The sequence below is a fragment of the Notechis scutatus genome, chromosome 11 (genome assembly GCF_049901735.1).
Source record: "Notechis scutatus isolate UNSWTSFEM ecotype Mainland chromosome 11, rNotScu1.2, whole genome shotgun sequence".
Lineage (NCBI taxonomy): Eukaryota > Metazoa > Chordata > Lepidosauria > Squamata > Elapidae > Notechis > Notechis scutatus.
Genome location: NC_142019.1, coordinates 3,321,198 through 3,336,528, shown reverse-complemented (window position 1 = coordinate 3,336,528; position 15,331 = coordinate 3,321,198). Strand labels below are relative to the sequence as shown.

General features: G+C 43.2%; 5 long non-coding RNA genes across 5 annotated transcripts in view; 2 read left to right on the top strand and 3 right to left on the bottom strand.

Annotated features, from left to right (window-relative positions):
- The window catches only part of LOC148129683 (uncharacterized), a 1,743-nt gene extending 1,296 nt beyond the window's left edge, over positions 1 to 447 (top strand). Inside the window, exon 4 of the long non-coding RNA XR_015750775.1 lies at positions 12 to 447. This is a non-coding gene — a long non-coding RNA (uncharacterized LOC148129683). The remainder of the gene's footprint in view (positions 1 to 11) is intronic.
- An 846-nt stretch (positions 448 to 1,293) lies between these two features.
- The window catches only part of LOC113425338 (uncharacterized), a 370,548-nt gene continuing 356,510 nt past the window's right edge, over positions 1,294 to 15,331 (bottom strand). The window contains exon 2 of the long non-coding RNA XR_015750777.1: positions 1,294 to 1,421. This is a non-coding gene — a long non-coding RNA (uncharacterized LOC113425338). The remainder of the gene's footprint in view (positions 1,422 to 15,331) is intronic.
- LOC148129682 (uncharacterized) lies at positions 2,262 to 4,051 on the bottom strand. Its single transcript, XR_015750776.1, has 2 exons — positions 4,001 to 4,051; positions 2,262 to 3,003 (listed from the first exon to the last, which is right to left on the bottom strand). It is a non-coding gene; the product is annotated as an uncharacterized LOC148129682 (long non-coding RNA).
- LOC148129681 (uncharacterized) lies at positions 4,903 to 5,663 on the top strand. The gene is made up of 2 exons (XR_015750778.1): positions 4,903 to 5,176; positions 5,346 to 5,663. It is a non-coding gene; the product is annotated as an uncharacterized LOC148129681 (long non-coding RNA).
- LOC148129680 (uncharacterized) lies at positions 9,735 to 11,915 on the bottom strand. The gene is made up of 3 exons (XR_015750751.1): positions 11,779 to 11,915; positions 10,781 to 10,894; positions 9,735 to 9,831 (listed from the first exon to the last, which is right to left on the bottom strand). It is a non-coding gene; the product is annotated as an uncharacterized LOC148129680 (long non-coding RNA).

The window sequence follows — 15,331 nt, the reverse complement described above, 5'->3', positions numbered from 1 at the left end:
CCTTCCTCCAGGTTCCACACATGTCCTCACCCCACAGAAATTGCTGGATACGCTGAAGAAACTGACCAAAACGGACGAAGAAAGCAGTAGTTAAACTCTTAGCGTCTTCATTCTTTCCCTCTCTCCCTCCCTCTCTCCCTCCTTCTTTCTCCCCCCCCCCCTCGTTGACCTGCTCCCCGAACATCAACCAAATCGTTGAAAATCTGGCATTGCGGTTGACTTCTGGGCCTCCTTTCCACTCTGCCTCTTCTTGTGTTTTAATGCAAAACCTTGAAGTTTCTCATGATACCCTGCTCGTATGAAGTCAAGCTAAATAGGAAACAATAATAATAACATATGCATTGTGTCTAAAGGATGAGTGGAGGAAGATAAAGAATAATATATTCTATACTATAGATATTATCTCTGTATGTACCCAAGAAAATAAAATAGTCAGATTCAACTGCCCATATTGGAAGGTCCCATTGCTTCATCATTGGAGATAAGACAATGGTGATTATGTTTTCAATACTGTCTTTTGGTCCCCACCCCCTTTTTTTCTGTTTCCCCCCTGCTTGGATGGATGAATGCTTGTGATTTATTTATGGCTCTGTGATCCTGTACTAAACCCCCGGATGCAAACTGTGAATATTGTCTCCTAGGCGTTGCAATTTGCTTGCATTTTTGAAAATAACTGTTATAACTTCCCTCCTTTTCCCTTCTCACATTGCTGTCGTTGGGGTTGTCATCTTGATTATGTATTTCTTCTACTTGGTTTTGTTCTGGTTATTTTTTTTTTTTTTAGTTCCTTGATATGCATCCAGGCTGGCTTTTGAGAAATAAATGATATATCTATATCTATATATGCATATATTTTCTGGATGTTACTTGGTTGTTCTCCTTCCTCCTCTTCTCTTTTGGGATTATGTCATATGTGAGTCATGTTTTTCCACCAAAGTATGGCATAACTTTCTTTCTCAAAGCCTGATCAACAAAGATTGGTTTTCCCTTTCTCAGGTCTCCTGGTGGCTTTAAATTTTGCTGAGGGATGCTAGTAAGTAAATATCCTTTGAACCTCATGGTTGTATTTTGTGCAAAGAATTAAAAATAAAAACTAGAGGGACATAATTTGCTTCTGGAAATCATTTGTCCTCTATCGGTAAGATTTAGAGCTTATTTAGGAGACCGATAATAATTTTCTCCTTATTACCTTTGAGCTCATCCTACCAATTCCTGCAAGGAGGGATAAGCTGAGAAAGAGTGTCTGCACCCTGAATCCTGCAATTAACCCACTTAGTTTTAAGATGAGGTTCCCAACATAGCTCAGATCTGCTATATGTCTTTTGGGGTTGCCCCAAAGGTGCTTTTTGGAACGGCAACTGGATTTTCTGATTTTTTTCTGAGAAGACATTTTGCTTCTCATCCAAGAAGCTTCTTCAATTCTGAACTGAAGAATGAAGAAGCTTCTTGGCGAGAAGCAAAATATCTTCCAGGAGGAAAAAAAAAGTTGCCTTTGAAAAAGCACCTTTGAGGCAACCATGAGTCATCCTGGATGATTGAGACTCTCCATAGACCAAATCCTCATTCCTTCCAGCTTGCTTTTGTTCTCCATCTTCCTTGGGTGAGTTTAGAGAAGGCCTCTTTCCCCACCCACTAAACTTTATTAGGTTTTGGTTTCATGGTTGGTTGATTGGTTGATTGACATCACACTAGCTTGCTCAAATATGGAGACTGCTTCAGCTGAGCCCATCCCCACCTTCTAAGGCAGAATAAGATCTGAAGAATTGAAGTTCTTCCTGAGGTCTTGATTGTGGTTTTTGGAGAAAAGAGATTTTTGTTGAGGAAACTCAACTGCAGCTTGAAGGACAAAGTTACTGCTTTTGCCATCTTCACCTCTGCTGAACAGTTTGGGTAGTTTTTTTTTTTTTTTTAATTCAACCATGGGTCAAAAATGTTTCTGTCCATCTCTCTCTCTGTCACTATCTATTATCTATCTATCTATCCCTTTTTATAACCTGTAATTCCTTTTCAGGGTAGAGATGAATGGGTGCATCTGAGCGTTTACTGGAGATGGATCGATCTGTATCGATCCATCTCTGCATCTATCTCTCACTCACTCTAGCTACCATGTTGTCTTCTATCAACTCTTTTCATTCACTTTATCCTATGTCTATCATCTATCCTTTCTCTCTCCATCCTTCTACCTGTCATCTGTCTACTTCTATCATCCCTCTCTCTCTCTCTCTCATATATATATATATATTCTCTTTCTCTCTCCATCCATTCTGTCATCTGCCTGCCTGTCTACCTCTATCATCCATTTGTCTGTTTGTCTATCTTGCCCCCTTCCTCTTAACTGACCAGTGCAGGGCATTGACATTTCTTCCCAGGAGAGGGAAGGAGGAGAAAAATATCTATTATTGCGTATAGTTTTGCAACTAGCACTCCCTTGCTCTTAATATTCCATCTTCTTAGGATGAAAGTCGGTTTTTCCACCAGGAGAATTTTGCACTGCAAATTCTTCAGACTCTCCCTTTCTCAGTCTCGCCTTGCATAAATCTTTTATATACCATGGTTATTCTAGAGAATGTCTTTCTTTTCTTGTTTGCTTTAAGTGATTTTATTTTTTTTGTTCCTATAATTTAATTGTTATTTATATTCCAATGATTTATGATTGAAAGGGAAGGGAGCGGGGAAAATGCCATGTTCAATACAGAAAGGGTTAACTGGATGCTGTCGTAAGACACTTTCATTTCTTGAAATGTCAATGTTGAAGCACAAAATGTGTTCTTTCTGTATCGCTGTTCTGTATTTTAAAAGCACTCAACAATAAAATTTGCTGTCTTGTCCAAAGAACTCTGAGTGGCTAGTTTGTGAAAATATCAGCCTGATTAAAAGAATTATGAGAAAATGCGATGTAATGCTGTATTCTAATGATGTCACTTCCAAAGTCCACTACATAGATACATTTTCAGGAAACACTGAATTTTTAACCTATAGGCCTGAAACCATGCCAGCTAGCTGCTAAGAAAAGACACAGAAAAAAAAACACCTTTTCAATGGCATTTTTGAAACCGGATTCTTTCTCGTGTGCCTGTTCTGCAGCAGCCTGGAATTGGAAAACAGGGCCTTCCTCTGGTCCAAGAAGGAATAGCAGCCCGAAAAAACCCCCTTTCAATGGGTTTTTAGGCTACTATCCTGTATCTTAATTATTAACACCTTATTAATATTAATAGGACAACATGAGGCCAACATAAGTCCCATGGCAACTCAAGGGTCACTAAATGTGCCGGTCGTAAATCGAGGCCTATCCAGGCGAGGAAGACGGTGCCGCCGCAAGCCAGTAGCCAACTGGGAAAGCAAGGATTTACCAAAGATTAGGGGAAAAAGGGAACAACGCTTTTCGTGCACAATGACGTTTTATTGTTTAGGAAAAACCAAAACAGTGAGGTCAGCCCTGCGACATCGCGCACGCGTCCCCTACCCCCCCACTTCACCCAGGATCAATGAGACCGAGAAGTGCGGCCCGCAGAGCAGAGCGTCGGGGGAAAAGCCCCGCCCTCTATGTTGCTCTTGAGACGATCAAGTTACTTTGAAAATGACCTTCTCAATATGGCCGACTTCCCGTCCGTCCTTCCAAGTCGTCCCCTCAACGTCCTTTCGCGGCACGGTGAACTTGTCCGTCAGCGCGGCTGTCCCCCGTCCCCGCCCCCATGCCTGAGAAGAACGACCTTTCTACGACGGCCGACTTCAAGTCCATTCTTTCTAGTCTCCCCCCACACACACACTTCCTCGCGCAGCGACTTTTCGCCACGCTAGGATTTTAAGTTTATTATTCTATATCACCATGATAAAACGCATCCTTATTAATAGGGGCAGAGGAGGACCAGGGCCCGCAACACAGGGAGAGAAGGAGTTCCGCTTCTTAAACCGAGTTAAAAAGACGAACGAAAACTTCAATGCTCTTTCTACGGGACAGAGAACGGTGCCCTCCTGTGGTGAAAGCCGGTATTGCGGCCACACAGAAAAAAAAACACCTTTTCAATGGCATTTTTTGAAACCGGATTCTTTCTCGTGTGCCTGTTCTGCAGAAGCCTGGAATTGGAAAGAGGGCCTTCCTGTGGTCCAAGAAGGAATAGCAGCCGGGTGGGGGAGGGGAAGACTAAAACGAATGGACTGGAAGTCGGCCGTCGTAGAAAGGTCGTTCTTCTCAGGCATTGTGAGGGGGGAGACGGCCGCGCTGACGGACAAGTTCACCGTGCCGCAAAACTCGCCGCGAAAGGACGTTGAGAGGACGACTTAGAAGGACGGGCGGGAAGTCGGCCATGATGGGAAGGTCATGTTTCAAAGGCAGTAAGGGACGGACGTGGACGAAGGACCGGAAGTTCTTACCGAGAAGGTCGCTGCGAAAAGAAAGTTGGGAGGACGACTAAGAAGGACTGACGGGAAGTCCGCCATGATGTGAAGGTCATTTTTCCAAAGGCGGTAGGGGACGGCCGCGGACAGGGGACAGGAAGTTCGCCTTGCCGAGGTGGTGGCCGAGAAAGGAAGTTGAGGGGACGACTAAGAAGGACGGACGGGAAGTCCGTCATGATGTGAAGGTCATTTTTTCCAAAGGCGGTAAGGGACGGACGTGGACGAAGGACCGGAAGTTCTCCTTACCGAGAAGGTCGCTGCGAAAGGAAGTTGGGAGGACGACTAAGAAGGACGGACGGGAAGTCCGACATGATGTGAAGGTCATTTTCCAAAGGCGGTAGGGGACGGTCGCGGACAACGGACAGGAAGCTCAGCTTGCCGAAGTCGCTGGGAAAGGAAGTTGAAGGGACGACTTAGAAGACGGACGGGAAGTCGGCCATGATAGGATGGTCATTTTCAATCGCCTCAAGAGCAACATAGAGGGGCAGGGCTTTTTCCTGAGTCCCCTCAACGTCCTTTTGCGGCACGGTGAACTTGTCCGTCAGCGCGGCCGTCCCCACCCCCCAAATGCCTGAGAAGAAGGACGTTTCTATGACGACCGACTTCCCGCCGATTCTTTTAGTCTTCCCGCCCAAGTTCCTCGGGCGGCGACTTTTTCGCCAAGCTGGGTTTCAAAGTTTATTATTCCGAATTATTATTAATTGAAACACCTCATTATTAACATTATTAATATACGGTATTACGAAAACTCGAACGCTCTTGTTAAGGGACAGGAAAGCAGGTACCGCAGTCATCTTTTTTTTAAAAACTTTTTGAGGGCATTTTGGAAAAGGTTTTTTTTTGTCGGCCGCTTTTCTGAGGGAAACAGGAACAGTGCCATCCTGTGGTATAGAAGGAATAACAGGGAGAAGAGGGGGAAAACTCTTTTAATACGTTATTAATATTAATAGGAAAACATGAGGCCGAAGCTCTCAAGAGATGGACAGTAAAAGACATCCCACTTCAAAAGATCGACTGAAACTTGTCCGTCCGCGCGGCCGTTTCCTCCACCCCCATGCCTGAGAAGAAGGACGTTTCTATGACGACCGACTTCCCGCCAATTCTTTTTAGTCTTCCCCCAAGTTCCTCGGGAGGCGACTTTTTCGCCAAGCTGGGTTTCAAAGTTTATTATTCCGAATTATTATTAATTAAAACGCCTCATTATTAACATTATTAATATACGGTATTACGAAAACTCGAACGCTCTCGTTAAGGGACAGGAAAGCAGGTACCGCAGTCATCGTTTTTTTAAAAAAAACTTTTGAGGGCATTTTGGAAAAGGTTTTTTTTTTGTCGGCCGCTTTTCTGAGGGAAACAGGAAACAGTGCCATCCTGTGGTATAGAAGGAATAACAGGGAGAAGTTAGGGTTAGAGGTTAGGGTTAAGGTTTGGGGTTAGGGTTTGGGGGTTGGGGTTAGGGTTGGGTTGGGGTTAGGGTTAGGGTTAGGGTTGGGTTAGGTTTAGGGTTAGCGGTTAGGGTTAGGGTTGGGTTAGGGGTAAGGGTTAGGGTTAGGGGTTAGGGGTTTGGGGTTAGGGTTTAAGGGTTAGGGTAAGGGTTAGGGTTTAAGGGTTAGGGTTGGGGTTGGGGTTAGGGTTGTTAGGGTTAGGGTTAGGCTGAATGTATAGGAAAGAACTCAATTTATAGGTATACATAACTTTTGAATCTGACCTCGGATTTCAAAATTAAGTGCATTTTCATGTTCCTCGGGGTGGAATACATTCAAAAAACGACATGGTTTTCGTGGGCGAGCTTTTCCTGTGGAGTTATCCCAAGGCCTATCTCAAAGTGGCGAAAGAACTGAATGTATAGGAAAGAACTCAATTTATAGGTATACATAACTTTTGAATCTGACCTCGGATTTCAAAATTAAGCGCATTTTCATGTTCCTCGGGGTGGAATACATTCAAAAACGACATGGTTTTCGGTGAGCGAGCTTTTCCTGTGGAGTTATCCCAAGGCCTATCTCAAAGTGGCGAAAGAACTGAATGTATAGGAAAGAACTCAATTTATAGGTATACATAACTTTTGAATCTGACCTCGGATTTCAAAATTAAGCTCATTTTCATGATCCTCGGGCTGGAATACATTCAAAAACGACATGGTTTTCGTGGGCGAGCTTTTCCTGTGGAGTTATCCCAAGGCCTATCTCAAAGTGGCGAAAGAACTGAATGTATAGGAAAGAACTCAATTTATAGGTATACATAACTTTTGAATCTGACCTCGGATTTCAAAATTAAGCTCATTTTCATGTTCCTCGGGTGGAATACATTCAAAAACGACATGGTTTTCGTGGGCGAGCTTTTCCTGTGGAGTTATCCCAAGGCCTATCTCAAAGTGGCGAAAGAACTGAATGTATAGGAAAGAACTCAATTTATAGGTATACATAACTTTTGAATCTGACCTCGGATTTCAAAATTAAGCGCATTTTCATGTTCCTCGGGGTGGAATACATTCAAAAAGCGACATGGTTTTCGTGGCGAGCTTTTCCTGTGGAGTTATCCCAAGGCCTATCTCAAAGTGGCGAAAGAACTGAATGTATAGGAAAGAACTCAATTTATAGGTATACATAACTTTTGAATCTGACCTCGGATTTCAAAATTAAGCGCATTTTCATGTTCCTCGGGTGGAATACATTCAAAAAGCGACATGGTTTTCGTGGGCGAGCTTTTCCTGTGGAGTTATCCCAAGGCCTATCTCAAAGTGGCGAAAGAACTGAATGTATAGGAAAGAACTCAATTTATAGGTATACATAACTTTTGAATCTGACCTCGGATTTCAAAATTAAGCTCATTTTCATGTTCCTCGGGGTGGAATACATTCAAAAACGACATGGTTTTCGTGGGCGAGCTTTTCCTGTGGAGTTATCCCAAGGCCTATCTCAAAGTGGCGAAAGAACTGAATGTATAGGAAAGAACTCAATTTATAGGTATACATAACTTTTGAATCTGACCTCGGATTTCAAAATTAAGCGCATTTTCATGTTCCTCGGGTGGAATACATTCAAAAAGCGACATGGTTTTCGTGGCGAGCTTTTCCTGTGGAGTTATCCCAAGGCCTATCTCAAAGTGGCGAAAAAGAACTGAATGTATAGGAAAGAACTCAATTTATAGGTATACATAACTTTTGAATCTGACCTCGGATTTCAAAATTAAGCGCATTTTCATGTTCCTCGGGGTGGAATACATTCAAAAAACGACATGGTTTTCGTGGCGAACTTTTCCTGTGGAGTTATCCCAAGGCCTATCTCAAAGTGGCGAAAGAACTGAATGTATAGGAAAGAACTCAATTTATAGGTATACATAACTTTTGAATCTGACCTCGGATTTCAAAATTAAGCTCATTTTCATGTTCCTCGGGGTGGAATACATTCAAAACGACATGGTTTTGGTGGCGAGCTTTTCCTGTGGAGTTATCCCAAGGCCTATCTCAAAGTGGCGAAAGAACTGAATGTATAGGAAAGAACTCAATTTATAGGTATACATAACTTTTGAATCTGAACCTCGGATTTCAAAATTAAGCTCATTTTCATGATCCTCGGCTGGAATACATTCAAAAACGACATGGTTTTCGTGGCGACTTTTCCTGTGGAGTTATCCCAAGGCCTATCTCAAAGTGGCGAAAGAACTGAATGTATAGGAAAGAACTCAATTTATAGGTATACATAACTTTTGAATCTGACCTCGGATTTCAAAATTAAGCTCATTTTCATGTTCTCGGGTGGAATACATTCAAAAACGACATGGTTTTCGGTGGCGAGCTTTTCCTGTGGAGTTATCCCAAGGCCTATCTCAAAGTGGCGAAAGAACTGAATGTATAGGAAAGAACTCAATTTATAGGTATACATAACTTTTGAATCTGACCTCGGATTTCAAAATTAAGCGCATTTTCATGTTCCTCGGGTGGAATACATTCAAAAAAGCGACATGGTTTTCGTGGCGAGCTTTTCCTGTGGAGTTATCCCAAGGCCTATCTCAAAGTGGCGAAAGAACTGAATGTATAGGAAAGAACTCAATTTATAGGTATACATAACTTTTGAATCTGACCTCGGATTTCAAAATTAAGCTCATTTTCATGATCCTCGGGCTGGAATACATTCAAAAAACGACATGGTTTTCGTGGTGAGCTTTTCCTGTGGAGTTATCCCAAGGCCTATCAAAGTGGCGAAAGAACTGAATGTATAGGAAAGAACTCAATTTATAGGTATACATAACTTTTGAATCTGACCTCGGATTTCAAAATTAAGCTCATTTTCATGTTCCTCGGGTAGAATACATTCAAAAAATGACATGGTTTTCGTGGCGAGCTTTTCCTGTGGAGTTATCCCAAGGCCTATCTCAAAGTGGCGAAAGAACTGAATGTATAGGAAAGAACTCAATTTACAGGTATACATAACTTTTGAATCTGACCTCGGATTTTTAATGATAAAAGGATAATTGGAGGAAAGTATCACACCCTCCTAGAGAGAAGTCATGTGGTAGTTGCGGAGTTTGAAGCATTGGAAAAATTCCATCGGAATAAACTTAGGTTGCTAGTGAAACATGGGGCACCCTGAACAGACTAAGTTGTCAACTTGTAAATCATTCTTCTTGCCTGTTCCCAAGTTGACATTAGAAGGAGGGGGAGAAAGGTCTGACGGAGCAGTATGGCAGATGAAGCACATTCCACGCTTATCTTGCGGAGATTGTAGCCTAGGCTACTGGATCTTCTGCCGGGAAAATCTTTCATTGGAGAGCGTGATTGATGACACCCAGCCTGGAATGTGTTTCAGTTGGAGAATCTGATATATGACACATGGAGTGGGGGGAACAGGGTCATAGGTGATAGTAAATTACGTGTCTCAGAGTTGGCTTCATACGGGGTTAGTGCCGGATATGTTGCTCCTAATAAATCTTTTGAATGCTTTGAAGCTTGGCTTGAGGCTCATGATTTAATCAGGGCAATCCTCGGAACCCTGACACCAGTGTTCAAAAATACATCTGCAAATTGATGGGCCGCTTGTGCAGAAAACAATGTGAGGAACCCCTTCCTGATCTGCTCTGTCCAATTTGGGAAGAAAGCAAGTTGCTCCCATCCTGTTTGGAGGATCTTTGGGCGTGATGCTTTCTTGTCACTCCCTAATTGACAGAAGCAGTGGACAGAGGCAAGGACACAGAATGAACCCAGCCGAGGTGTCCCCTCCATCTTTCACTCCAGCACAAAGAATCAAAGACCTGGGCAAGGCAGTTGGGAAGCCATTTTTAAGACCTTCAAGAAGGAGATCAAGAGAAAACGGGGACCAGAAAGAGGAGGAGAGGGAGAATATGTTTATCTAAATTCACCTGAAAGGCAAAAATTTCTTGAATCAGTTTATCTCCAAAGACAAAGCTGGATCCTGCCGTCGTGTAGTTGAGAAATGCCTGTAAGGGAAACAATGTTAGAAGGAATGTTTGGAAATAGAGTCATGTTCATTTTTGTTGTGGTTCACTGGCAGCAGGTGTGGATGGCCGAGGCCTCAGAGAGCGAGGACTCGGATGAGGGGCCTGCCTGTGACGCAGGGATGGGGCCAGGACCATCACGGAGATTATGGAGGCTGGCAGCAGTGATGCCTTGCGCATGCATGCATGCAGGGCTGCTCGAAGGAAAGAGCAGCTGCAGCAGCACGGGCAACTCGAGAGTAAGGCTGCAAGTAATGGCCCCTCCCTTAAGGGATAAAAGCCAGCCCTCGGAGATGGGATTCTTTGCAGGAAGCAAAGACGTTTTTGCACTTCAAGCCTTGTGGAAGTTCAGACTATCCTGGTTTGTGTTTGGAGACTTTGGGTTTTGATTATTTCCTTGCAATTTAATCGAGTGTTCTTGGCAGCCTTGCACAACCTTGGCAAGGCTCGTTCTTATCAAAGACAATTAGTTTTAATAGCCTTTTAAGCGTGAAGCAACAGAATTCACAGAGAGGCATTAAAAAACTTTTGCTTTTATCTCTGTTTGGCGTTTGTTTGCTTTGAATAAGGCTTGGCTCAGAACAACTTTTAAAAAAATTATGGCACAACCTGTGATTCAACACAAAGGATCCTTATCATTTTAGCAGCCTTTGGATCTACACAAGCTCAAGTGCAAAGTCAATGATAATCATAATAGCCACTCAAAATCATTGTCCTTGTTGCTGGAAAATTGGTGAAGTCTTCTCCTTCCCCACTAGATTTTGTCATCCTAAGCTGGACGTTGTCTTGTGTCAAACCAAACAGTTGATTTGGCTAATGGTTCCCATGGGACCTTTCTGAACCGAAGCTAGTGGACGTGTGACTTGTAAGGTGGGGATTTTTGTCCCGCGGAACATGGGATATAACGCCTTCAAACATGATTCTACCATACCTGAATCTGATTGCCCAGCCATTGGAAAGCCTGAAATCCAGGTTCTGTTCGGATGATGAAAAGTCCAAGGGCAAATTGTAGACCAAGGCCCCATAACACAGCACTCCAGGGTACCTGAAATCCAGGACATTTTGTGAACATTTTCTGGAGAGCCACGAGAGATAGAAGATTTGCACATTGGAGAGACGGCAGCAGTGGTGGTATGCTACCGGTTCAGACCGGTTCACCCAAACCGTAAAGAAGATAAAAGGCAGAATCATCCCTCCAACCTGCCCCTGCACCTTTCTCTTCTTTATCCTCTCAGCTCATTGGTGCTGTAGACCTCAGCTGGTGTGGGGAAAGCTGTTAGGTGCGCATGTGTTAGGTCCACACGCACGCACGATCCCTGAACCAGTAGTGGAACAGGAAGGAACCCACTGCTGGATGGAAGCCTTGAGGTTAAACCACATTGGTCTCTGGAACTAAGTAGCCAAAGTCCCAAGGTGCTCTTTCAAAAGCAACTGGCCTTTGTTTTTCCTTTGAAGACCTTTGCTTCTCATCCAAGAAGCTTCTTGGACTCTTTGTCAGAGCTGAAGAATCTTCTTGGATGAGAAGCGAAAGGTCTTCAAAGGAAAAACAAAACCAGGTTCACTTTTGGAAAAGCACTTTTGGACAGTCATGGAGGACTGAGAATCTCCGTATACATTCAGTAGCCAAAGAAGCAAAGGCAGTCAAATATAGGATTGGAAAAAAATCAATCAGCGCTCAGCGTAGCCTTAACTCAAACTTTCCTTAATGCTGCAGATCAAACCAAGTTCCAGAGAAACAATTGACTGTCTTCAATGAACAAGTGACTTCTACCCAAGCCAACATCATGGAGAATTTATCGACTGCTCTGTGAAGTGGGACTGGAGGTAGAGTGAAGAAAGAAGAAGCAGCAAAAGACAAAGACCTATTATATTGAATCTTGTTTAGGTTTAAGATACCAAACCAAAAAAAACCCCAATGATGGTGCTTACAGCCATGTGATGCTTGGAGAAGAGAAATAACAAGAAGATCAGCACACAGAAGCCACCCAATGAGACCAGCTGTTCTTTCCTTTGGGACACGTCCAGAACCAGCCATGTGATCAAAGCAATTAGAATAATGGCACACAAAACCCTAGAAAATTACAAGGAAGCAGAATAATATCGGCGTGATTAAATATACATCTACAATAAGCCATTTATTAAATATACATTCTTGATAAGCCTCGATAAGGGGAAAGTGGGGGGAACGACAAAAGATAATAGGTTGGGATATAAGAAAAGTCTTTATTGTAATACTTAATTTATCTCATCTTACTTTCCACAATATTGATATTTATATTCTGTGGTAGAATATTTATATTTTACTTGCCTGGCTGAGGATCCTAGGGAAGAGTCCAGAGTCACTTATATTATTTATTTCATTGTGTTGTGTTGTGTATTGCATTGCATTGTATTTATTCCACCATGATCATAGAGCAGGGGTGGGCAAACCACGGCCCGCTGGCCACATCCGGCCCGTTGGTCTTTTTAATCGCCCGCCGAAGATTGGTACAGAATTAAGGTTTGATGTGAATGATTGAATGATTGCATTCATTTGATTTTGACTTGTAATGACAGGCATTTCAACACCAGTGGTGCATTAGGCGCAGTGACTTGATTTTGCATGGAGATTTTGCAGTTTTTATACGTATCGTATCTTGTGCTGACCCGGCCCGTCTGTCAAATTTTAAAAGTCAATGAGGCCCCGAGCCAAAAGTTTGCCCACCCCTGTCATAGAGTCATAGGATGGAAACTGACCTTTAGGGTCACCCAACCCAACCACCAGCTCAATGCTCTAAAAATGCTCTACTATCCAAAGGAGTAGAGTGAAGATTGGCTCGCCATGGCTTCTTGAACAAGACCTGACCATAAAACTGATCTGTGCAGCCAGTCAGCCCCTTACCATTTCAACCACGGCCAGGCCTTCTGATAGCATTTCATGCAGGGGCTCAACATCTGGATAATCTTGGCTCCCAAATATTTTTTGACTGTGCTATAACCCAGGAAAGCAAGGACCAGGCATGTTAAAATGATCAGTGCCAAGGCTCGTTGGTAGTCCAGGTAACAAGCAGCAATGAAGTAGGCCAGGTAGCCTAAAACGAGAATAGCAACAACGCTTAGATTTATATACCACTTCACAGTCCTTTACAGCCATCTCTAAGCGGTTTGCAGAGTCAGCCTCTGTCTTGTCCCCAACAATCTGGGTCCTCATTTTACCAACCTCGGAAGGATGGAAGGCTGAGTGAACCTTGAGCCAGTCAGGATTGAACTCCTGGCTGCGGGCAGAGTTAGCCTGCAATACTGCCTTTTGACCAATGCACCACCAAGGCTCAAGGCATTCAACATCAAGACATCAAAGCATCAAACAGCCCAAGGTCTCAAGTCATCAGAAACCGCTGCAAATTAGGTTCACCTGGTCCCTATACCTCATTTAGATGGGTGCCATTCTCAAAGGTTTGGGGCAGAAGTTCCAGCACTGGCTGGAATATAGGTAGTCCTCAGTTTATGACCATTTATTTAGTGACCCATTTAAAATTGCAATGCCACTGGAAAAAAAGCCCTTGCACTTACAGCCATCAGAAGGATCTCCACGATCATGCCATCAAAATTCAGGCACTTGGCAACTGACCTGTATTTATCACAGTTGCAGCTTCCTGTGGTCATGTGGATCGCCATTTTCGAGCAGAGAGTGAAAGACTGACCTGCACATAAGATGCCTAAGAAGATCTTGTGGAGTAATTCACGATGAGCCTTGCAAAATCCCTTTACTTTAGAGAAAGGTTGAGTCACGTTCTTGAACCTGCTGAAAAGCACATCAATAAAATCAACGTTAAAGGACATCTAGAAGGGATGTTATACATCATTTTGCGAAGTCCTATTTTAGATATTTATTAGATTAGAGATTGCCCGTATAGCTCGGTGACTGTGTTCTGCAAGCTGAATCTGTTTGATTTGTTTAGATCTTGATGAGACAGGTAGCTAAAGATCCCATCACCAGTGAATTGTCAACTTCAGGGACTCTGAATCATAGCCCTGTCCCTACTGTGTAATTTTAGTGGTCTCCAAACTTTGGCAATTTAAAGACTTGTGGATTCAACTCCCAGAATTCCTCTGCCAGGTAGGCTGAGGAATTCTGGGAACTGAAGCCACAAATCTGAAAGTTGCCACATTTGAAGACCCCTGCTATAATAGCTTAGCCTCCAAAGATCTGGTTCAACCCATCCTTGTAACATACTTGGAGACTTTAAAACAAGCTTTCCCCAAAGACCTTTAAGGATGAATAAAATCAGGCTTGGTCATTCATATTTAGTACCTCCGACTGTCCTGCAAAACTCAAGAGATGCTGCTCCTTTCCATTTGTCTCTGATTCCTCAAAAACACATTTCTTTTCCCCAAAGCTCAAGAGATGAAAAACCTACCATCCTCTCTCATTTTAGGTGAAATCTTGACCTCCTTGTTTGTCTCTGATTCCTGCCAAAAACACAGACCCGATTCACCATCTTTGAGGAACGTGCGAAGCACAAAGCTAAGGAGAGGAAGAAAAACTTACCATCCTCTCTCCATTTTTAGGTGAAATCTTGACCTCCTTCACTCCGTTTGTCTCTGATTCCTGCCAAAAACACAAACCCCATCACCATATTTGGACAGGACAAAGTTAAGGAGGAGGAGAAAAACTTACCATAAGCTCAAATGCTGGGTTTGCCAAGCCCTTATGACTGTTTTTAGATGAAATCTTGACTTTGCCCATTCCATTGGTGTCTGATTCCTACCAAAAACACAAACCCCATCACCAACTTTCGGGAAAGGGTGAAGGACTAAGCTAAGGAGGAGAAGAAAAACTTACTGTAGCCTCAAATGCTGGGTTTGCCAAGCCATTATCGCTGTTTTTAGGTGAAACCTTGACTTCATCCATCGTCTTGGGGTTCTGAATCTGCTACCTTGGTGTGTTCTGGAAGACACGATCCACTGTCAGCTTGGCAAGTAGCACCCCAGAGCATCTTCCTGTTGTCAGAACAGCCCTGGTCATACCCTGTCCTTCCCAACCTCCCTCCCCCAGCACTGCTTCAAACCTATAATCCCAGTTCTAGGTAGAGTGCCTCTGTCCATGGGCCACAAAGATCTGTAGGAGACACAAACCTGTTGAGTTAATCAATTACCCGACACTACCTATTTCAGTTGAATGCACCAGATGGTCAATTGGTTGCACCTTTGCTATCACAATGTGCAGCTTTTCTTCTCAACCAACAAAACACCCCGTGATTCTTTCCACTCTATTTCCTTCCACATCTACAGGAGATCACAAACCAGACCCCACAGTTTTGTTGTCTGGCTCCTTTTTTCTAGGGGAACCAGTTGTTCCTTAATCCCTCTTTAGTGGGTCTAATTCTTTTCCAATGCTGACAATAATCCTACCCATATCCATGGTAAATAACTTCCAGCAAAATCAGCCTCTTCCCAGGTTACCCTCAGAACCAAGAAGAAGAAAATAAGAAAGAAAATAATT